This window comes from Zosterops lateralis (genome assembly GCF_965231275.1).
Source record: "Zosterops lateralis genome assembly, chromosome: 5".
In the NCBI taxonomy this organism is placed as follows: Eukaryota; Metazoa; Chordata; class Aves; order Passeriformes; family Zosteropidae; genus Zosterops; species Zosterops lateralis.
In genome coordinates, this window is record NC_139766.1 from 14,204,867 (window position 1) to 14,230,074 (window position 25,208).

The window sequence follows — 25,208 nt, forward strand, 5'->3', positions numbered from 1 at the left end:
CTCTGCATTTATTAAGCAAGATAATGTTACTGAAATTTCAAGCTATTTTATTGCCTGCCTTATCTTCCTCCAATATGAAAGACAGATTGACTCTGATTAAGAGTGGTATTGAGGACAAGGATGTAAATTAGTAGATACAGTTAACAAGCTTTGATGGATGATGCAATACATATTTTTCTTGCTAAAACACATCTAGAAATAAAGTCTCCAGTTTTAGAATACTGTAATGGTAGTTCATGAGTTACCTGTTTTCTCACATTAATTTTAAGCTGGCAGGGTTCCATTACATAATGTTGACTTTGGAGTGAACTCCTTCAAAGCTCTCTTGAAGGCATTAAATTTCAATTTCAAAACTGCTGTAGAGGAATAGAGATATTGGATCTCCTTGGAATAGTTATGCTGTGAGGGCAATGCTGTAATTGCTCCTGGGTTAGAAACTATGCTGAGAAGGCTCACAGCCTGTTGGGAACATCTTGCATTTGGACTGAGCTGTCAGTACTCTCTACTCCAAAACTACTGTAAAAAATGAATAGTGTACCAACCATCTTCATCACTAATAATCTCTCCACAGTCCTAAAAGTATGGCACGGGAAAAAACTGTGCAAGTGTTCACTACAAATAAATCAGACCCCAGACCACAGTTCTGTTCTGAAAATGTAACATTTTAAATAACATAGGGATATGATTTTAATATTTTGTGAAACAATGAATATATGACACCAAAAATGAAATGTTGAAAGCTCCTTCCTCTTAATGATAAGCCAGCTCCTTCAGAAGTAATAGCAGTGTTTTCCTGATGGTGTTAAATCTATCCTCTATAAGTTACTGTACAATTTTGAAAAGACTAAGGAAAACAAAAATGTTTTTAACCATGATTTTGAAAAACAAAACAATGTCTACTTAGATATGTGTTATTCTAGCGCTTGCTCTAACAGCGAAGGAATTGTATTTTTACAGTGGCTCAAAACTCCATGCATCCACAATGGAATTGTGTAAATTAGAGATACAAATTAGTAAAGCGAAGTGTGAATTCAAGGTTCTTAATAATTCCAAGTCTGTCCATTATGACTGGTATGTGATCCATTGTGGTCCCAGAGCTGATCACTCGGCCCATACTTAAAAAAAAAAAAATCCCACAGGTTTTGCTAGCTGTTAGACCCATTCTACTCTGGTACTATTCCTTTTGGTAACCCTTCTGGAGTTCTTACTATGTCATTTAGCATATGTGCATTTAATGCCACTGAAGGCTAAGGATTCTATATGAATCTGATTTGCATTCAGTTACTTTTTAATGACCTCATTAGCATTCCTTTTTTATCCTTCAACAGTGACTATTTAAATCAGAATCCTTTTGTTTTAATGGAGTGCTGTCAAAGAGAGCGGAGGTCTTTGGGTTATCTCTCCAGAAGTAATTCGGAAAATAAGGTCAGTACTACAGTACCAGTTGCAGAATTCAGGGAATCATAGAAGGGTTTAGTTTGCAAGGGGACCTTGAAGATCAACTAATTCCAACCTCCTGCCATGGGCAGGGACACTTTTCACTAGACCAGGTTCCTCCTCAGAGCCCCATCAAACCTGGCCTTGAACACTTTGAGGGATGGATCATTTAAAATTTCCCTGGGCAACATGTTCCAGTGTATCACCATCCTCCAGGTAAAGATTTTTTTTCTAATATCTAATCTAAACCTACTGTCTTTTGATTTGAATCCATTCATGATTGGCTTCCTGGGCCAATTAGACACCTGTCTGCTTCTTAAACATCCCAGCTGATAGGTTACAATTATGCTGGAGTAACTTTTTCTGCTACTTCTCCCATCAGGTGAATAACCTCTGAAGTACAACAGGGAGGCAGTGAAGTCTGCAACTCACAAGTTAGAATCACCTCAACCTGTCTATTGGAACAAGAATTAAGTCCAGAACTAAGCAGCTGACCATACTGGTTCAGTTCCAGACTGTCTTCAACTCTATAAGTCACTATTGTCTCTCTAAGACATCAATCTCTAATCCAAAATGTGGATCCTCAAAACCTTTACTCAGCTTCTGCCTGGCTGCATGGACACATGCAGTGCATGCTTTAGAGAGAAACAGTTTTCCCTCAGTGAAACTATAGATGTGTGCCTGAATGGGAGCTCCTGGACATGATAATGCTAAGCAGGTAGCTGCCAAAATACAGCAGGGTGCATATAGCAGATGTTCTTCTCCCAGTGATCCACAGCTACCAAAATTCTTTGCACTCATCTTGGCAGTACTCTGTACTCTGTCCTCTTTGTCCGTAGTTGATGGCTAGATATTTATCCAGAAAATGAAAATCCAGAATCAATTCTGTCTGATAGCAGGAATATCTACATCTCCTTCCAAAGTAAAGATCACCACCAAGCTCACAAACAGTGTGTGATTCACCTAATCATTAGGGTTCTGTCATAGGAAAATTCAATCTGGGCTGAGGGAAACAGAAGAGCAACTGGAATTCAAAAATGTACCTTGAATACTAGCCTAGAAACTCAGTTCTATTATTTTAAGGTTTATTCAAACCATAAATATATCAGGATGAAGGTCTGTCAAAAGTACTTCCCAAACTTACTCATATGCTTTGGCAAATGCTCGACCAGTTCTGATTTTGGATATTGTCCTTAGTGCAGCAGGCAGCAACAAGCTGAGATCAGAAATAGGAGAAAGGAACTTTTTGCACCTGTATGAGGCTGTATTAGGTGGCTGGATAATTATTAATTGCTCTAATTCACCCAGGCCACTGTGATTTCTGCTCAGGAAAAACTGTAATCTCCTTCAGGTTGTAAACCAAATCAAGCCTCCTTGCTATGTCCTTGCTTGCAGTTATTTTGTAGGACACAAAAATCTGTGACACTCGCCAGTCTGAGTGCACTGCAGTTTGTTAGCTTGAGGTTTGCAGTGTGTACTGGGTGAAATGTGTGAGCTGAAGCTACAGTTCCAAGGAAGAATGCCATGTTTGCATAAATTTACAGCTATTTTTTCTAAATGTGCTGAACAGACTTTGATATTATGACCTGTTTTCAATATTCATCTTTTCTTTTCAAAATGTCAAAGCAGAAGGAGGCCTTCATAGTTAAGATTACATCTACATTTGGACTGATTTTGGAGTGATTTTAAATGAATAATGGAGAGTATGTATCATGTTGTCTGGGAATAATGTTAGAGCTACTGAAAACTGGGGCTTCTGACTCACAAGATTTTTAGTGCTATTATTTAGTGACTGAGTTCCAGGGAGACAAAGAACATCTTCCAGCTGAATCTGGGCGACTGCAAAGTCAGGCATGAAAGAGGCTGAAGCAAAGACAGCTCAGCACAGCACAGTGCTTTAATCTATCTTTTACAACATTCACTAGAGAACTCTCAGTCTATATCACCACATCATTCCTGGATTTTTTTATTTGGAGAACTACCTAAAACACACTGGCAGTCTGAAGTACAAGGATCATTGATTTTTGCTAACCTAGCTGAGAGCTTTAGGCTACAGAATTAGACTACTAAATCACAGAGCACTAAGCTTTATACCTGCAAGACACTGACACTGCATCCCTTTTATAAAAGATTTTTCTAAGTTTTCTGAGTCAGAACCTCTTGTGCAAGGAAACAATTTTTTTTTTTTGCCTGAAGAAGGGCCATGGAAAGGTCCTTTCATGACAGGCATAGTACAGATCCTTGGTAAGAGAGGTTGATATTGCAAATTTATGATAAAAACATGAGATGAAAAATACTGTTTCTTGATTTGTAAAATATTTGAGATTTTAGAATAAATGTCAAAATAAAAAGGGAATCTTATTTTGAAAATGGATCTGTTTGGTTCATCATACATCATAATAGTTTTGAGAAGTTGGGTTTTTTTTTACTTTTAAATGTATGTAATTAATGTTTCATTAACTTATATGATGAAACCCAGGTCCTTTTCCAGTAAAGAATATCATCATTACATCAGAAAATATCAGCATCCACTTGTCAAACTTTTAGCAATTGTAGTTTCTGAGGCAGGACATTTACTAACAATAAAATGGTTTCCAATCACTGTGGAAAGTTGCAAACTGCCTCTACTTTAATGCACTGAATATTTATATCTAGTTAAGGAACTATCCCATCAAGGGCTTATCACACCACTCCACTCTTAACACAACCACACATTCTTGGAAGAAGTATCTGCCAATTTTTCCACAAGCCAAGCCCACATTCAAAGAAGAATGAAAACCAAGAAGTGTATTTTAGAATAATTTAGAACGATATTCTAGATGTAACAGCAGAGCTGAGGCTGAGACTGAACAGCAGAATTTGGAGTCATTAACATCAGCAATGAAGCACCACTTTGAGAAAGGCATGCTTTTGGTGACCATTTTCATTTAAAAGCCCAACACTTGAAAATTAATTTTATTGACAACATCTGCCCTCTGAATTTATAAAATTGCTTTCCTTAGGTGATCAGCATTTTAATCTTTCCTCAATGAACACTGCTAAATATCACTGAGTGCTTCAACAGACTGTAGAGTGGCCTTGAGTTTTTGGGAAATTAAATGAAACTGATGAGCTTTTTGTAGATAACTGTGAGAAAGACTGATATGTCACAGCACTTTTGGTAAAAATGAAGTACAGCCTTTATAGCTTGACAAACACTGTTATACAAAAAAGCAGAAGAGAATTACATATTTATGGTAATTGATAAAAGAGACCCCATTGCCACTTACAATCTGTTCCAGTTGCATCTCACAGATTCACAGAATATTGAGATGAAAGGGACCCACAAGTGTCACTGAGTCCAACTCTTGAGTAAATAGCTCACACAGGGGTTGAACCCATGAACTTGATGTTATTAGCACCATTATTAGTACCATGCTCTAACCAATGAAGCTGATCTCAGCTCATCAGTGATGGAAAATTAAGAGCTCCAAAATGCCCATGAAATTATATGGTGATCTTGGTTCAGCTGCCAGTGCCAGTGTGGTGGTCAGTGATCTCACCTTGCCTCCAGGCAGGGGTAGCACTGCCTTGGTGAGTCACAGCTGCTCAGGGGTGAGCAGGTCCCAAGGGCTACTTGGCTGAGAAGATAATACATGTGTTATTATTTTTATTTATTATTATCTTTGTCAGTTTTTCATTTAATGGTATTTTAGCAATCCATTTGAGAGATGTCATACCAGTTCTCTTGACCAATCCAAGCAACATGTACTCAAAGGAAAGGTTCCTCTCCTTCTAGAACATGCAGTTTTGTTTTTTGCACAGTCTAACCCCTTGGTCTTTGGATTTTACTAAATAAATTCTATTCAACATGTACATTTCCAAATATAAGCTACACAATTTAGACAGCAACCCCATGCTACTCTTCTTCACTGTATTTATAACATTCACAAGTAATTTCTATTATAAATCCTTACTTTAAATGGTTTTTTATTTAGTGTCAAAATAAATATTTCTGAAGGGTATTCAAATTTCAAGATTATTGCAGTTTATTTATGAATCAAAAATTCTTATGTATTTCCTAAACAACAAATAGAGATCTAAGTCCCATTCTCTGTGAACAGCTGTAGTGGACTCCATCCCACCTTAGCTCAGGGACTGACAAGCAGAACGTCCCTTTACAAAAGAACAGTAATGGATATGTACATGATCAGCTATGCTGCATATTTTAGAAATGAGTTGACTTGCACATAGATGTACTGGTGTCTTCAGTGCAGGAAATTGAAGAAAGCATATATTTGATCAGTTTTAATGTATTTCCATTGTCTAATCTCCTTGAACACTCTCAAAATATGTAAAGTGGTTTTACTGGGGCCTAGATTCTTAGTAAGGTGGTTAAATTAACAGTATTGAGCTAATTTGACACCAGACTTTCTACATTAAAATTTAAAAAAAAATAAAATATGCTTTTCCATTTATTTAGTTTTGACAATTTCCTATGTATGCATAATATAGGGACATCCATACACACACATTCTTTTCAAGGTATTTTGTTTCAGTTCATCTGAAATATTTCTAATCAGTTTGAGTTGACTTGAAATAAAATGGCCAAGCTGAGCTGAAAAAAAATATTCCAACGAGCTTTAAAGCTGTGTGTAAACTACACTTCAAACTGAACAGATACACCTTTTCTTTGTAGAGAATTTCCAACTCAAAGGATAAGAAACACCATTTTCCATGTATACAGGGCCCTGGGCACAAATCTTTGAAAATGTCGTCCTTAAAATTTATTCTGAAGTTCATTGTAGCTGCAGCATAATGCATTTACCGACACGCTTTAGTACAGTAAATGCCTTTTGGGCCATCTCATTCCATTCCATAATTGTTTTCTGGGGAAACCCTTACCCTCTACTTGATTTATGCAATACAGATGGTTGGTAAAACTTGAATTTTTATTGATGCATAGTAATATCTTTCTCAGCACCCTTAAAGAAAGTGACATAATTCTTTAAGACATAATATTACACTTAGGAATTGCTCTAGAGGGTCATCAATCTTTTGTGAAACTCTTCCAGCACTCTGCTAGTGTTAAATAAACCATGACTAGAATGAAATTCAAAATAGTTTGAGTGATTTCTGCAAAATGTTCTCCATTTGCCAATTATGTAGTACTATATTTCATCCTATTGGTTATTCATTATTCTTTGCTAAAAATACAGCAATGGCAAGGGATTTTTGTGAGTTTCAGAAGAATTACAGATGACCCACTTCATGAAAACCAGGCATTATTTTATAAAACATGACAAAGCTGATAACTAAGTGATGATGAAGTGGTATTTGTTTATAATTCTTGTTTTCTTGATAAGAAACAATAATCAACCCCAATAGAAAGAGTGTTCAAAGCCATTTTCTAAAAAGTTGGCTGGATCTCCTGATCCTTAATTCACACCCCATCCTGATTGTCCTTAGTTGGTACCAGAGTTCCAAAAGGCAAAACGCAGAAGAAATAAGCATAATCTAAATATGTTGGTCTAATATCAAAAAAGGCCACACCCATGTCCATGTTCCTTCTTCAAATATGTTTGAAAGACTTTATTTACTTTTATGTTCATAACCTTGCTCTGCCAGCTCCTCATGCCAACTTTTCCTTTAGCTTTGTCATTTTAGCTCAAATCCTAAATTGGGACTTTTAAATACAGTCAGAGTTCAGCCGACTAAAGTTCATTTTAAAGCATTCTAGGCATTTTTATATGTCTATAGTTGGGGGTGTTTTGACTTAGATTCAAACACCAAAGGAACTTCCTTTCAAGTCCCAAATCCCCAGGAGCTCTGACCCAGGGATAATGATGTTCCACGAGAGCCTGGCTCTTCATTCTGCAGATTGAAGGCATCAGCCTGGACCTTTAAGAGTTCTTTTCCCATACAAAAAGCTGAGTAAAGAACCTGTTTAAGGCTCCAATGTGATGTCTAACATAGAAAATAAAAGCAAGACCCTAAAATAAGTTAATAAGGTGGGTGCATGGGAAGGCAAAGGCTTGGTATTACTTTTTCTTTGTCATTCTATTTTCTGGTGCCATAGGCAACCTTGTCCCAGTTTAACAGGGAAAAAATCTTGATGTTGCTCACAGTATGTTACATACCATCCTTATTACCACTAAAAATCAGAACACACTGACATAGAAGGCTATAATTTGAAATAGCTCCATTTTTTTTCAGACTTCCCTTACTAGTTGATGTCTCACTACAATCTCTTTGATATGAAGGGAGAACAGCTATGAGAGAGGACATCTTTTTCTTCTATAGTAAAAGATGGTGTGGTCATTCAGAGATATAATTAGCTGTTGTGCTTTGATTTCTATACTTGCTAAAAGTCTTTAAGCTGTTCTTCTTAATGGTAAACATTCAAAAATAATGAAGAAAATTTAGTTTCCTAAAATATATACACTATAAGAGATAAAGAATTAAGGAAATCTGCAAAATAACTTAGGATAGTTTCTTTAAATTATGGAAAGGAAATAATAAATTTTATCTCAAGTTAAAAAATATATTTATGTTCACTTGCATTAGTTTATGTAAAATCAATTCAAAGTTTATCTTGTGTGTTTTAAAGAGTGATTTTCCATTAACAAGGCACACACACACACACACACACAAAAAATCCTAAAAGCACTGGCCCTTTAGTCTTTATTATGCTTTGATTCCCAGAATATATCCACACCATGCAGTGGAATTCAGTTCAACATTTTAGAACAGGCCCCAGAGTAGGTGCTGGTATAGCACAGTGTTTGGTCAGGCTGTCCCCCACTGAGTAATTAAAGTGCTCTCAGGATACAACTGACACTTCTGCTTGTGATTTCACGGGGTGCCACCTCCTTCACATCCCAGCCGAGGCATCTTTGCACCAGTGTCCTCTGGAAAAAGCACACCCATGCCTTGGTGGCAGATAGACAGGAGCACAGGAGAATGGCTGTAGCTGGGAGACCATGCCATGGACTCAGGTCCATGGGAGGAGGAGTCATAGGGAAAGAGAACTGAATAGCAGACCACAGAGCTGTGGGGAAGAAAAATAAGAGCTTCACGATATAGCCTCATAGAAACAGAAAGTTTGAGCATGACTAGAGGCAAATGTGATGTTGGCCTGAAGTCCAGCAAATTGCTTTTAATTTTCCAAAAGAAGATTCCATAAAAATCAAACAATTCAGGTTGGATAAAACACAAATTTTAGTGAACTATATTTTAGTTGAAGATATTTGACCAATTCTATCAGTTTATAAAATTTACAGAGACATAAGGAGGAGATCGAGTTCACCATCTACTACTGTAAATAAAAAAATTTACTCTAATGTTTAAAGCAAATAGGGCAGCTGTCATGACATCCCTGACACCTGATTAAATCAAAAGCCTACAGCACCTGTAGAATTGACACTTTACTACAATCCCAACGTGTGAGACTTGAGTCTGGGAGTGATAATCTTTATTCTCACTGTAACAGAGTAAGGCATGACAACACTGCAGAAGACAATTTATTAAAAAATATTTATGTGCTAAAACTTTTTCATCAGAGAGAGAGAGGATTGTCCTCATTAGACGTACAAAAAATTACTAATATTGTATTAACCTATTGTTCACAAAAGAGCTAAAAATTTACAGGTATAATTTCTTCTCTCTTAAGAAAATAAAATAATTATTTGTGATAAACTTTCACAAGCTGAGTTGACTTTAAAAAGATCAGAATTTTTCTTAGATGAATGGACAATGATTTTTAGAAAGAAGCTATTGAGAAATTTTTTCGAAACTGGTCTTGTGCCTCCAAGTAATTAATCTATGTCACAAAAGAGTACCTCTCTTCTCTGAAAGTCACCACCTAATTAAAACTCATAGTACTGTGCCCTTTCTGGTTATGGTTGGCTTTTCCAGATTGTAAGAAAAAAAGCTATATCACTATATCTGTAGAGCAGCATTTTTTACCATGGAGATTTACTTTCAAGGAGAAGTATGGGCTTACCTGACTAGATGAGTGTTCAAAGCCTGTTTGAAATACAGCTTGAACTCAGTAAGTTTGGTTTAATGCAGGTGCTCTTCCTGCTTTGTTATGTCCCTGATTAATTTCAGCATCATGACAATTTTGATATTAGTCTTTCTAAAAGAAAATAAAATACTGGTTAGACTGGTTCAAAACTGAAATCAGTTTTAGCAGCGATGGGCCTGACTTTTCACAGACAAAAATAAGCTGTTTAAGAACTACACTCAAATTTTCAGGTAGACTAATGAACTAATCACAACTGAAACAGATGGCACAGCCCATTTGCTAGTCTATTAACTTTTATAGAACACTGAAGAATCATTATGAAATAGAAGTAATCTAGAAAACATGGAAGACTCCTAAACTAGATTTAGGGTGTGTTTATAATTCTGATTTGATTTATAGGGTTTCTTAATTTTGCAACACAAAGAATAAGGATACATAAACATTTTTATATATATATATATATATATATATATAAAGTGGACAAGTCAAATAATGTTGTAATGTAGAAAATATTTATAAGCAGAATATAAACAACCTGAGCTGCATGCATTTAAAATAATTTATGGAAGCTAAATCCTGTGATTAAACGGTAGTTTGAGGTAAGTAAATTTCACCATTAAATCAATTTCAAGTTATTTAAGCTACTTTGTACAAGTATGTAAACTATCTCTATAATTCTTTCAGAAAGGTTATTCCATTTTTCAGTGGAATCAAGGATAAAAGATGGCTGAACTTTCCTTTTAAGTTTTAAGTTTTCCTTTTAAGAAAAGAAAATGACTGTTTTCCTTTGTATAAAAATATATCACTAAGAAAAACTAGCTCATGAGAGCCTCCCCATTGGGTATTTCATGTTAAGTGTAACTCAAAGTCTCATTAAAAATGTTTGACCCAGAGGCTGCTGCTTCCACTCAGTTGATATTCATTCACTCAGTGAGCCACCTGAAAGACAGCAATTTAAAAACTGCCACGGGATGCCTCACTATATGATATATTGTAAAATTATTTCTGTTTGGAGACTCATCCTTTGTTGCTTTTGACAAGAAAAAAAGTTTATATGTGAGAATATGTATAATTTCTGAGCCACATACTTCTATTTGTAAGGCAAAATACATCTCACAAAGCCAATGAAGCAGTCAAATAGAGGAATCATTGTGTAAATTATCAGTAATTCATAAGTGTTAACCATCCAAAATATTTGCATAATTTTTTGCAGTATTCAGTTGCTAACATAATTTTTATTAGATCCAGTTAAACACAATGACTGATCACATTCTATTCTTTTTGAGGACCATTAAGTGAAATTGAAGCCATTATTAGAGTAAATTGGGATTATTCAGAATTTAAAAGTTAGGACAGGGTTGCAAATATATTTCCTACAAACAAAAATGCTTCTTAATTAGCTTATAATGACTTCAAAGGACAAAGCTAATATGATTCACATGAAACAAGGGTTAAGAATTATAAATCAAATACAATTTTGTCTTTATCTACTGTCATGATTAAGGGATGGTAATCCCTAATGTAGTTCTCCCAGCAAGACTCCAAACCACATTGCTACCTGCTTCCATTCCCCTTACCCTCTCCTTTCTGCTCTGGCAAGACTAAGTTGAGAACTGGAAGCACAGAAGAGGGAAACCACACTTTGAGAGAAGAACAATTTACTGGAAGCAGCAATGAGATAAGAAAACAATCAATAGCAGCAACAATATTAAGAGCACAAGACAAAGAAATTATTTACAAAGAAAGGTCAGAACTAACACAACACTGACCCCACCAGTGCCTTCTCCCCCCAGAAGGAACATCCCTCTTCTCAGAGGCCAGATCAGTGCCCCCACCCCTGGCAATGACATCAGGGGATACAGAATCACATCTGGGCCTTAGCCATGCCCACCACTCACCTACTGTAAAAAAATAACCCTATCCTGGCCAAAACTCAAACATCTACGTGTCTAAAACCTGCAAAATCTGAACCTGCTCCATGTTCTCACATGTGAACAGGTAGTCCTAAAGTATTTTACCCTATTAGGAGAGAACTGTTTCCATTTTTCTTTTCTTATCTTATACCCTAGTGGTAATATAATCACAATTGCAGCATCAAACACCTGATGTTGGGCCTGTCTGACTTGAAAACATACTTAAAAATAAATAATGTATAATGAATAATAAAAAAAGAAACTGATTTCCTACTAGATCATTTTATATATTCATCCTGCCATAATATCTTATAAAAATTTCCCCAGCTAGTTACAGCCTTGCAATTCACCATATTTGATAGCATTTATTATGAATTACTATATGAAACTTTAACTTCAGGGAATAAACATAGTTATTTTTTATGTCCAGAAGAGGCAAGGCATGAAAATTGAACTTACGAGTTGAATCTGACCAGTATAAAATCAATAAAAATCTGCAAAAATCGTAACACTACTCACAGAAATAAAACTCAGCCAGTAATTGTTTATGTCTAGGCAGGATATTTCCTGTCCAGGCCATTTTAAGCAGGTATCAATAGTTCTTATCCAATCCTTCTTTACTTATTTAGAGCAATTTATTGTTACCCATTGTGCTGGTTTTGGCTGGGATACAGTTTATTTTCTTCACAGTAGCTGGGAGGGGGCTGTGCTTTGGATTTGTGGTAGAGTGTTGGGAAGTCAGGGATATTTTAGTTACTTCTGGGCAGAGTCAAGGTCTTTTCTGCTCCTCACCCTATACTGCCAGGAAGAGGCTGGGTGTGCCAAAGGATCTGGGAGAGGTCTTAGCCAGAACAGCTCATCCCAAGTGACCACAGACATATTCTATACCATATAGTGCCATGCTTAGCCATAAAAGTCTGGGGAAGGTTGACAGAGGGATCACTGCTCAGGGGCTGGCTGGGCATCACTTGGTTGGTGGTGAGCATCTGTTTTCATTTGCCTCACTTGTCCTTCTTGGGTTTTATTTCTCTCTCTTTGTTATTTCCTCTTCATTAAAATGATATGTATTATTTTATAAGATTGTGTAATGTTTTACGATATGTATTGCGATATTTTATTTATATTTATGATATGTGTTATTTTCATTTTTTATTTCTATTATTAAATTTTCCATTATTAAACTTTCCTCCTCCCACAATTTTTTTCACTTTTATGCCTCCAGTTCTCTCCCCCATCCCACTGGTGTGGAGTGAGTGAGTGAGTGAGTGAGTGAGCGACTGACTGACTGACTGACTGACTGACTGACTGTGTGGTGCTTAGTTTCCGCCTGAGGTTCAACCACACCAACTATCTTCTTAAAGTATTAGTAGTTTCATGAAAACAAAGTTAATTTCTCATTTGATGGAACAGCTGTAGGGTGTGAAAATGGGGCTGGAAGCCTCACAGTGCTGTAATGCACTGCCAGACAGCAGACAGAAGCAGGAATGAAATTTGAGAAAGGCACATATTGTACCTCCCAACTGCAATGACCAAGCCACATAGTTTAAAAAAAAAACCAGCAAAAAGAACCAACAAACAAACAAACAAAAACATATACAAATTAAAAAAACAATGAAACAAACAACAAAACCACCAAACCAAACAAACAAACAAACAACAAAAAAAAGAAGTAAACCAAAACATGACCAAACAAAAAAAAAAAAAAAAAAGTAAAACAAAACATGACCAAACAAACAAACAAACAAAAAACTACACAGAAAAAGTCATACTTAAGGCAAAATTTTCAGCTTTAGAATGAGAGAATCAGTTCTATTAGCACATACCTTAGTGCATATTGTACTGCAATAAAAGAATGAGAAAAGCAGGAGAATAAAGTGCCTTTCCCACTCAGCAAAAGGAGAAAAGAATGAATCTGGATAATGACCCAAGAAAACAAAGTAATATTTTTCTTTTTACAGACACTATGTCAGCAGCTTTGAGTTTTCAATCAGGCCAGGAAAATGACAACAAAACCACATGCACACTGCCAAAGAGACCTACCAAGGCAATTGATGAAGTGCAAAAAGCAATACCAAAGCAGGTGCAGGTCCTAGAAAATCACAAACAAATTTATGAGATATGATATTACTGACATCACTGCAAAAAAACACAGAGTAAATATAAGGCATCCGTTGAAATTGTAAAGAATAGTAAGGACTTCACTTTTGAGAGATATTTACTCATCAAAGCATAAACACTGTATACAGTGAACCCCAAGCAATGAATTGAATTGGTTTGCAAACAAGTGGTCAGGTTATATAATATAACAAATATGTGCTGCTCTGATGGAAATATTTAAATAGGGAAATGGGGAAACCAAGGTTAAATTTGGTGGGGGAAAAAAGTCATAGACTTTGCTTGGAAAGTGCAGCCTGAAAGGTTTTTAGAGAAAAGAGAAGTTGAACTAGCTCATCCAAATCTGCAAAGAAAAATCAATTGAAATAATGGCGGTATCCCAGAGAAAGTGTTATCTGTTTTCAGAAATGCTGCAAATACTTTCTAAAAAGCATACAAAATTTGCGGTAAAGTGGTCTGCAGTATTATGAAAGCTGAATTCTTGGAAATGCCTTTAAAGGGGCAAAGTCAGTATATGAAGATAACTCAAGTTTACTTTTTCTTGGAGTCATGTTCCTTAAGCTCAACTTTCACACCACAGGGAGAGAACCAGCGAGCTACTGCCACTGCAGAAGTAAGGATTAAAGTGCATTTGATCTCATGAAAACCTTTTCAGAAATGGGCAGATTTTAAAAACAAGAGTTTTAAGGTTATTTTTTCAGCCTTTGTTCACCATCACAAATAAAATTTTTGTGAAAGTATTTCCAAGAATATATTTACTTTTTATATTGTAATGTGTACTTTCATTGAGATTTTCTATGATTTGAAAATTTTAAGCCATATATTTTGTTCAGATTTTCCTGCTAGATTATAGCCACAATATTTCATGATTTCACTGGATGAGCATCAGAGAGGTAGTCAACATGGCAATCTGTAAATGGTATAAGAAAAAGGGCATTTGAACTTTGAAGCCATTATAATTTATTTATTAAAACTATTATGAACTGCTTGTACCTAGAGATAGTTTAAAATTTTGCAAAATTCCTTGTTCTTGCCTTTACAATCTAAAAATGTATTTGGATTTTTATGTGGTAGTATAAAATGAATCAAAGTTTGATTTTCACTGATATTCTCATTGAAAGAGAAAACATTTTCATAATAAACATTTCTTGTGATTGTTATTGATCCTAATAAGTACCAGCTGGCCCTTTTCCAGCACAGAACACTACTTTTCTGTCCTTCAAAACAGAATTGCTAACAACTCTTTTTTATTTCCCAACTTTTCACGTGCAATCAAGATCAAACGTCAATCTCCACAAATAAATAAGTTACTGACAGTGTTAACAACACATAGCAACATTTTTGAAGAATGAAAGTACTATATCAGATGGGTTGTTTTATTTATAGAATATCAGTCTTACTTTCTACATTAATAACTGTAGAATAAGAACAATGTGAAACATTCCCAGTGCTTCCTTTTTTATTATCTTCTTGACTGAGTAGCTAGACTGGAAATGTACTAAAAGCAATTGGGTGATTTAAATGCCAAGTTTGAAAATTGCTGCTTAGCTATTCTGATGGCCAAATATCATAGAATATCAACTGCCAAAAGCATCACTTTCCTTTTGAAAATGAAACTCAAAAAATCCTCAGATATTCACCCTATAATGAATTAATATTTTATTCAAAATCTCTAATCTGAATATTCTGAATATTATATTTTTATATATATTTACTGTTTGGAAATGCAATCTAACTCCATATTCATCTATCCTGCATATTGCTTCATTCAAAATAAATATTATTCTTTTCACTTTTTAATCAAAAATAATTTTTCCTTGATTACACCTGAAATATGACATGGAGATGAAATAATTTAGTTAACTGGCATAAAACCATTCCTAAGAGGAAGTGTGGGCTACACGTGGTGTATGGTTCACACTTTCTAGTCAGTATATCTTTAAATTTATACTGTCAGTCTCTCACAAACCTATTTGGAAATTTGAAGATTGTTCTGGCTGTTTGAAGTGTGACAAAATGGTGGGTTTCCTCTGAGTTATGTGAAAGAAAGATAAATCATGTAGTCTTAACAGCAAGGCAAATCAGTACTTAAAATTGCTGCCACAGTAAGGCCTTTAGTGAAGGAACAGCATCTGATGAGCAGCTGTCACTTCCAGAACTCTGAGTATACATGGAAGAAATAGCCTTAAGACTTCTAAGGTTAGAAGTTGTGTCTTTGACCTAAAAACAAAGACTTGCCTTGTACCTTCTGTATCTAGCACATATTTTGGGTCTTTGCACTGTCCTGTTTGGCTGTGTTAATCATCTCCAATCAATCTAAATATTTCTCAGTGACATTATTAATTCTGTTGTCATTGTCAGTTTGCAAGTGCAGCCCAGAACTTTTCCTTCATTCTTAGATAACATGTATCATAAAAACAATTCCATTGTTCCAGTTCAATACACTCAGCTTTATTGCCTGCTGTTGGAGCTGTGTGGGAAAATTTTATTGAAACAAGATTTTAGTACAGAAAATCAAAAAAGATATTTTCATAGTGAAAATACTCTTTCAAACTCCAGCCTTTTTTTTTTTTTTTTTTTTGTTTTGTTTTGTTTTGTTTTGTTTTGTTTTGTTTTTTGTTTTGTGGTTGGTTTTGCTTGTTTGTTTTTTGTTGGAGGCTTTTTTCTTTTTTTTTTTTGTAATGCAAGTGTTGGCTGTTATCATTCTTTGCAGAGCATGCTGGCTATCAAAAATAAAGGCTGTAGCAAGCATTCTACTGTCAGACATGAGACCTCCAGCTCGTTTAGATTCCCCTTCATAGCCTCACATGACTTTTCCCTTTTTTCCTCATGATTCCAGCCATTTCTTGGGTCTTATCAAATCATATATTAAACTGAAACTTTGCAGGGCTTGGAATGTTGTGTCAGATTTGCACCCGGGGAGCTTCCCAGTCTGCTCTGTGCTGCTGAGTGCAGCTGCTTAGAGTTCCAGACATTCGCTGAAGATAGAATTAGGCCTTCCTGGCTTATCTTAGGAGCTGAATAAAATCCCTGGTAGTCAGTGGAGGTAAGAATGAAATATATGATTAAAAAAAAACTAACTCAAAACAATGTGTCTTGGAGGCATACCATATCCGTTTCACAAAGTTCTCAAGGGGATGAGATTTAATTGGCGGTTGTTTGAGAAGAATAATGACAAAAAGATGGAATTACCTTTCCCTGAACAAGCTAGAAATTTGCACTACTTGCTTGGCTAAGAAGAGAGAAGTGAGCCACTCTTCCAAGAAAAGAAGCTCTCTATTCTATGAGACTGGAATAGTAAAAGCATATACTGAAATTAAGAGGAAAGTGTTTCAGAGCTGTATATGAGCCACAGTGTTGGAAAAATGAGGAAATTACTCAAATCTCAGTACGCCCAAATAAGACAAGTGTGCCTCAACTTAATTAAACATCAGTGCTTCAGAGAGATTTTCTCCCACTGCTTTCTCATTTGTTTTCAGAGATGAAGCATAGATTTTGCTCTCATGCTAGGGTAAATTTGGATCTAGTGCATCTAGATTGATTCATACCACCATGCCAAAAAGTCCCAGTGAAAGTCCTTGGTGAAAACCCAGACTCTGCCAGTGTATTTTATGTGGTACATATCTCATTCCTTCTCATACTTTTTTGTTTTTCTGAAGGCCTCCCTCCACACAATCAGCTTTGTATTTAACATCAGAGCAAAATACAACCATGCCCGATATCCCTAATATGTAGTAAGGGATGCTACTGTTTGTCTCCATCTTTTCTTAAAAATCTTCCACCTTTTTAAAAAAAAACTTGGTGTGAAGGTAAAGATGGGAGACAACCCTGTGTGAACGGGTTGCCCCTGGGACTTTGGACAGACTCCCTCCTTTTTAGGGGGAGAACCCTTAGATCAAAAGATCTATTCTAGATGTTTATGTGCTGAAAGCCTTATCTTTTGGCCTACAGCAGGTACAAGAGTGGAAAACACAGAAAATGGCATGTAATTCTTGACTGGTCTGATCATGTTCCCAATGATGGAAGACCAGGAGGAGACTGATGAAAGGGAAGGGCTGTGCAGCAGGTGCCTGCTGGGTGGTTCCTTACAGCAGTGCATGTTGTGCGCTGGATTACTGTCACACTGAGGATACCAGACAAGATTTAATGTGCTTCCAATGTTCTAAGCACTAACATTGGATCTTCCTCAAACAAAACACAGACCCCAACATTTTGTAGTTCATTAATTGGAACACTTCCACTGTGTTAATTACCCCACATGAAGCACTCAACACCAGCTTTGCAAATTCCCAGCAAAACCCAGGTATATTTTTCATCCCTGAGAGTTCACAGCAGTTTTTACAACATGCACTGAAAATTGTCTTGAAACAAAAAGAATTCAAAGACATTTGAGAAATTCTGCCTGAGTGCACAAAGAAAATGCAGGGCTCTTTCCCTTTCATATTTTTGTTTGCTTCCAAAGTTTCACAGCCATTAGGAATACTTTGCCCCCTTGAGGCTTTTGCTGGCTCTTGGCAGACTGGTATTTTCCCTACACAGCAGGCTCTGACAGTGACAAGTGAGAGCATTGACTCTCTGCTTCTGGCTACCTGCTGCCTTTCTTCTCCTGTTTCCTCAGGAACAGAGGCTGATCTATGAAAATAAAGCAAGAGAAAATGATTCTGCAATTAATATTTTAAGCCCTGTGCCTTTATTTTCATTGCATATTTAATATTTCCTTTTTTTTATTTTAGAAGAGTCTTTTCTAAAAGTAAGATGCCATATTACTATTTTGTCTGGAGAGCTGGGATAGGTGATTTCTCAAGGGAGTATGGAATATTAATTATGATTGTGCATTTGCTGGGTGTCTTAAAACTCAAACTTTCTCAGCCAAATAAATGCCTCTGTTCAGAATAACAGATTGTTAACACCTAATAATGTGCAGTGTCTTTTTCCTCTACCCAGGGAACAGGCTAGACAAAAGAAAAAATAAACCACCAAACTAAAACCACCGGAGTTCTCACCTGGGCTCTCTGGCTGTTTCTGGACTGTGACTGCAGAGCACTTTGAGTTGCTTTGTCCCTGTCCCAGTGTCAGGCACCAGTCCTTTTGAAGCTTGCTGTCTTCTTTCAAATAAATCTGCCCTTCAATATCTTAGTACACACAATGTCTTAGTACACACAATGTTTGTCTTAGTACATGAATTTGTAACCTGACTATTGTTTGAGGGTTTGGTGGGTGTTTTCTATTTAGGTTTAATGATCAGTGCAAAGAGCACCCACCCAGGTGAGTGCTGTAAGAACATCCAGATTATTGATTCAAGTGATCAGTAAACGAAAAAAGGGAGAGTTACAAGTTCAAATCTAAATGAAGACACCTGTCATAATCTCCATTTTAAAAGTAGAGCCCATTTTCAGCATGTTCCATAGAGAAGGTAAAACAACAATGGTAAGGATTTATTAAGGAATATGGGAGAGAGGTTATTAGGGACTGTGGGAGAGAGGAATTTTGGTTTGTTGGTTTGGCTCTCTTTTTCTTTTTCTTTTTCTTTTTCTTTTTCTTTTTCTTTTTCTTTTTCTTTTTCTTTTTCTTTTTCTTTTTCTTTTTCTTTTTCTTTTTCTTTTTCTTTTCCTTTTTAATTTTCCATTTTCCTTTTTTATTTTCCTCTTCCATTTTCTCCTTCTTTTTTTGTTTGATAGGTTTGGTTTTGCTTTTTGTTTTGTCTTCTTTTGTTTTTGTTGTTCCTTATAATCCTGTTGTAGGGTCTTTGACTACCAGTACTTAAATGAGCAGTGACATTCTGAGAAGATTTTACCTTTACTGTCCTACATGTAGAGAGATGTCTGACCATCAAGGCCATCAATGTGGTACTTCTGAGTCACACAGTAACATTTTCAACTGGTCAAAATACTTGTGTTGTCTCATTTATTCAAAACATTAATCACATGAAGAGCAATGATCAAATACACGTCAGGCAATGCAGGCAAGACAGGAAATGGTAGTCAATGAAATTATAATCCCAATGTGAGGAAAAATGCATCTGAAAAGTAAAGATCAGATCAAACAACCATTTTCCTTTTCGTTTTTTAATTTTCAGTGACATTTCAGATTGGTTTTGCATGAAATGAACTGAGAGGCTGGGTGACAGGATGCAGTCAACATTGAAAAACAAGCAAATTCAAGAGAAACAGAACAGTGGAATAGATTTTAAAAGGCAAAAAGAAAAAAATCTATAAATAAGAAATGAAACAAGAAATATTACAAGGTAATATAGTGAGGACACAGCAGGAAACCCATCACTCTTTCCCTTTAGCATTAAAAATTTCATGCAACAGGTTCCCCAGCCCCACAAGAAAAAAAAATACCTTCAGTTTGAAACACATAACATTCCCTATAGCAGGCAGTGTTTCCGCAATGTCCCATCCTGTTCCATCTAGCCCTGTTGCTATTTTCTACTTCTCTGTCACAAACTTTGTGCTATAACAAGAATTCTACCCCATATAAATTCTATATAATTACTTCCAAATGTTGCTGTGATCTTCAGTTTATTCTGCTCTCTCAAAGACAGCATTTTTGCACAACTCATCTTTTTAATATCTGACTTCAGCCTACCCAAATTCCTACCTGCTGTCTCCCCTAATCTCAAAGCTTTTGAGTGATTTTCTTGTCCCTGGTTCCCTGCACCTTTTGTCTCCTTCAGTTCTGCAAATATTCTCCTGCTCAAGGGGTGATATTTTGTGCCTGGGTCCTTCCCTCTTGCAAACTGTGCTCATTCCCAGGCTTGTGGTTTCTGATCTCAATAGAAGAAATGACAGTTCTCTCTTTGGTTTGGGAAAGAACAGGATTTCTTTATTTGACTTTTCTTCCTAAGGGAACATGGCTTATGTTATTATGTTGTCTGCCTCTGTCAGAGCCATCCCTTCCCCCAGCTTTTGAATCAGTAAGCCTATTTCAATCAAATTGCTTGTTTCAATTGAATCTTACACAGGTTATATTCATTTTTAAAAACTTAAATTTTCCCAAGTTTCCTGACAAGGAATTTGAGGAGCTAAAGAAACATGTGCTTAAACTGAAGGAAACCCTTCAGTGTAACACTGCCTGTTGTTACTGGAGTTTCTACACTGGAGAAGGTTTAATAAACAGGAGCTGTAGAGATACTCAAACTAGAACTGGTGCTTTCTTAAACTTCCAATCAATCAATCCTGACACACTTACCCATGCACCACCATGTTTCATTGTGGTTATCAGTGCTCAAAGAACTTCCTGCCCTCCTTTAATGAAAACAGTAACTTTCCAGCATCAGCTCTTCCTTTTGCCCTGAGTATCATGTGTGGAACTTGGATGGAGGATGAGAGTCAGCCCACGTCTCTCTGTGATAATAAACTTTGGGAAAGTGGCCTGCAGTTTCTGAGGATCAACTCTAGATCTCGGACATCTATTTGAATAAAAAAACAAGTTTCTTGACAGAAAATAATTGTGCACATTGGGATTTTATTTTTTTTTTTTTAACTTATGAAGTACAAGTAGCTCAGCATATCTGTAAGCAAAGCAAATTATAAAGGTTCCCCTGCAGCATATGTTTCACTTTTCCTTCCAAAAAAGCATAATGTGTTTACGAAATTAGGGTACTCCCCCAAAGGGCCTTGAATAATTATAAGATATATGAAATAACTACTGTAGGCTTTGAAATCAATGTTGCAGATGATAAGGATTTAGCTAGGATGTAGCTTAGTCAAACCTGATTAATATGTGCCTGCTTGTGCCTAAGCCACCAAAACATTTCACTGGCAGGCAGTGCAAATGACAAGCCACTGCTTTGGTAGTCTGGAGGGGATTCTTGTTAATATTTATGAAAACAGTCTGCAAACTGATTCTGTCTAACTAGGTCTGTCTGTACTACCATTATCTTATCACATCCCAAAGGGAGACAAAACCTCAATACTGAATTAATTTTACTATGATATTTGGAAGAAAGAAAAAGGAGAAACTATTCTTCTGGCTCAAACCACTGGAGATTAAAAAGTGTATTTATGATTGTTGTTTGAGAAAATGACAAATACTTTTCAATAAACATCCGTCAATAAACATCAAACTATTTTTTCCCTAGTATTTCTCTGCACTTTTTCTCAGACATTTAAAGATGCTGGTCTCCACTGTAAACAGAGTTTAGCAAGAAGTTGCATTTAACTGGAGCTGACAAGGTAACTGACTTTGCAGTAGTTTAAGAATATAAACAGTAAAAATGAAAGTGGAGATATGATCAAAGCAGTATGAGAAATTTGCAGCATTACAGTACCAAATTGCCTGTTATTTTACATAAAAAGCAGTTCCATTGAAGCTATCATAGAAAATAAGCATATTAATTATGTAATATATATCTGCAAACTGACTCACAGTGGCAACCATGGCCCCTTTCTGTGCACATGTGTATAAAAGTATGTGTATTTTCCAACAAATCGAGCACTAACAGTTTTGAACCAAATCTGACAGAAGTGAAGATTTTAAAGACGTTCATTCCTACCAGCAGCTTTAAAACAGGAAGTTAAGCAGAGAACTTAGAATGTCTATGAACTTCTCTTGAGGTTTGAGCTCATCCCTAGCCTGGCACTAGAGAATCCAGGAATGCAAGAGCTTATCTAGGACCTCAGAGTAAGGGAGAAGGACCTTGAGCAACTTGGACCTGGAAATCTACTGACAAGACAGAAACCATTATCTGCTCTGTTCTTTGGAGAGCGACCATACATTGGTTTTGTGGAGGATTGTTTATTTTCAAACCACTGGATTTTGAGTGTTGTGATTAAGAACTTAGTTTTCCATGTGTGGTACAGGTGAAAACTTTACTAAATCCAGGAGCCCCAGCATAAGTGAGGGTCCAGGATGTTTGGGCAGAGATGTCCATGGAGGTAGTTGAAGAATTTTCACACCAAAGTGTGCCTCCCCAAAAGGTAGCCACACTGTAGGAGAATTCCTGGGTTTTGAACATGGGTACCTAAAGCCTACACACAATTAATTTTAGAACCTCCAGTAATTTTAATATTTTTTTTACAGTTTTATTTGAAGGAAGATTACCTGAAAATTAATTTACTTCAATAGTTGGCATTCTGATAACACAGTGGAAGACAGATGCACTCACTTCTGAAAAAAGGTTCAATATAATGCAAGCCAAGTAGAAGTGAGAATGAAAGCAAGAATGTTCTAACAAAGCTGAAACATATGGCAAAGAAATTATTCTGCAACCCTTTAGAGCACAATAGACAATAATATCCTTGTTATGGAGGTTTTAAATAATTCTGTGAAACTTAATTGCACCCCTGCTATAAAACGTAAAGGTTGGTTTAAAGCGGCAGTAGGTGGTTATCATTTTCTACTCACTTCTATTTATTATTTAATGTCTCCAACTCAGGAATAATAAAAAAGGGTTCTTCCAAAAATTTACTCCAATTTTTTTTATTATTTAATATCAGCTTTATGATAAAACACTTTTCCATGGAGAGATTGGCTTCTTTCCTTAGAATATCTTCTTTCTCCACTCCGCCCCCCACCCCCCATTAAAATAATTTGGTTGAAAACTTAATTTGTTGATGACAAGTGGAAACTTTCAGATGAAACATTAATGAAAGCAGAAATGTATCTAATCATTGTATTAGTAATTCTGGCCCTATAGAACACCTAATATGTCCTACACTCCTACATCTTTGGATGAATCAGTGACACAACTGAACTGCAAAAGAAAGTTTAATGTTGAATCAAAAGTGATGTTTTGCTGTTTTCATTTCCTGCTGTATGTGATAAAATTTCTATTCTTTTTCTGGCTACACCTCTGTCAGTATAAATATTATTTCTTAGCATGACTCTCCTATATTCGAACTAAATTTAAAAATAAATTAAATGCTTGTAGGAAGTGATACACTGATTTTTTCCAACAAATTTAATAGGAATAATTTCCATTTCATCAACCATCAGCTTAGGATATGACTCACTATATATAAAGTCTTTACTTTCTCAATCCAGTCTCTGCATTACCATACATTTTTATGTGCATAGGCTAATATTACCAAATGAACTTCCAAACCAGGAAAGGAGTCAGGAGTTTGCCTCAGTTAGAAGCCATTTTGCAAAACATTAGCTGTTGAAAGCAGAAATTTTTCAATCAATTTTTGATTGAAAAGAATCAATGTGAATTCTCATACTGCCCAGGTGTGGAAGGGACACTGACAGAAAAAATCTTTTTCCTGTGGATGAAATATTTAAATCCTTTTGCACAGACTTCTTAATTTTTGTTTTCATATGGGGAAGATCAAAATCAGATTTGTTTTGATCAAACTAAAAGATGATAAAGGACTTACTATAAAGCACTTTGATTTAAAAGTGATAAGAGCATTAGAACTATCTAGGGAGAAGAAGATGGAAAAGCTTCAAATACTGACTTGTTGTTGGACCAGCCTATATCCATTCCTTATAGGAAATCTGCCTTGAGCTTGTACTTCCCACAAAATATTAAAACTTTCTTTACCAAGAGCTGACTTCAAGGAACACAGGGGAAATGCATTTTAAAATCTTCAGATGAGAACAGAAACAGATTTTGAAGGATATATCTATGACTTCTCTTGATATTATGTATCCACTGATAAAAATTCAGGTGGCTCTAAAAGGTCTGACCTTGATCACTGGAGGCCAGCTACTTAACTTGCAGTCGAGTCTACTGCTGAGGTCTTCAAAGAAATTGAACCAGGAAACTTTGTTTTTCAGATAGTTTGAACAAAAATGCAGTCAGCTTGAGAAGGGCAAAAATAATGTTCAATGGACATCAAGGAATCCAGAACAGAGAAGTAACCACAGTGCTACAAAAAGGCCTGTTGCTTAAAGAACTAAGGTAATTCTCATCCAAAATAAAGTCATAGGAAAATGGGGTTTAATAAATAATAAACTGAATTTCATTTTCAATTGATGGCTAGTCAGAGGGAGAAGCATCTTTAATTTTCAAAGTAAGGTCAAAATGTACTTGATTTCTTATCCTTTCAACGGTTTCCTTTTAGTATCAAAGCAATTTAAATTCAAGAAAGGTTGGGCAAACTGCTTCACATTTTGTCTTCACTGACCTAAAGCTACACATAGTTTTCCTTGTCCTTTGGGCTGAAATATGTGTTTCTCTGTGTGTGAGTGAAGATAAAGGACTTCAGTTTTATCATAGCATAGATTAGGAAGGGATGAAGTGCTGACCTGGTGAATCAAAGCCTTGCGACATTGTAGTGTCTTCTTCTCACTGTTTACGCCATGGTTTTTTCTAAGCACAGAATTCCTCAGAGTAACCTCCAGTAGGAATTTCATATCCTTTGGTGCTGAAATGAATCTACAGGAACTCAAAGAGGCAAGAAGGATTTTACCTAATAATCTGAGACCTAGAGCCAAAACGCATTCGGTATTCAAAAGAGCATTTGGAAAAACAGAGGTCGTGTCTTAGCCAAAGGGAGACTTTTACAATAGCTAAAGGATTGTGAACAAAAGACAGGAAAGGCAGAGTGAGTAACGTATATGGGAAACTGTGTGGGCAGGAAACAGAATAAAGAGTTATTCTACGTATCCACGTACAAGAGCTCTTGGCTGAAATATGTCTGGAGTGCAGTACACTGTTCTGAACACTTAATCATCACCCCTGTTGAAAGCTCTTACAGTAAAAAATAAGCAAAATCTAGATAAAGGTAGATTAAGTTCATTCATTATTTCAGTCTAAGATAGTCTGTTCGTTTCTGTGCTGC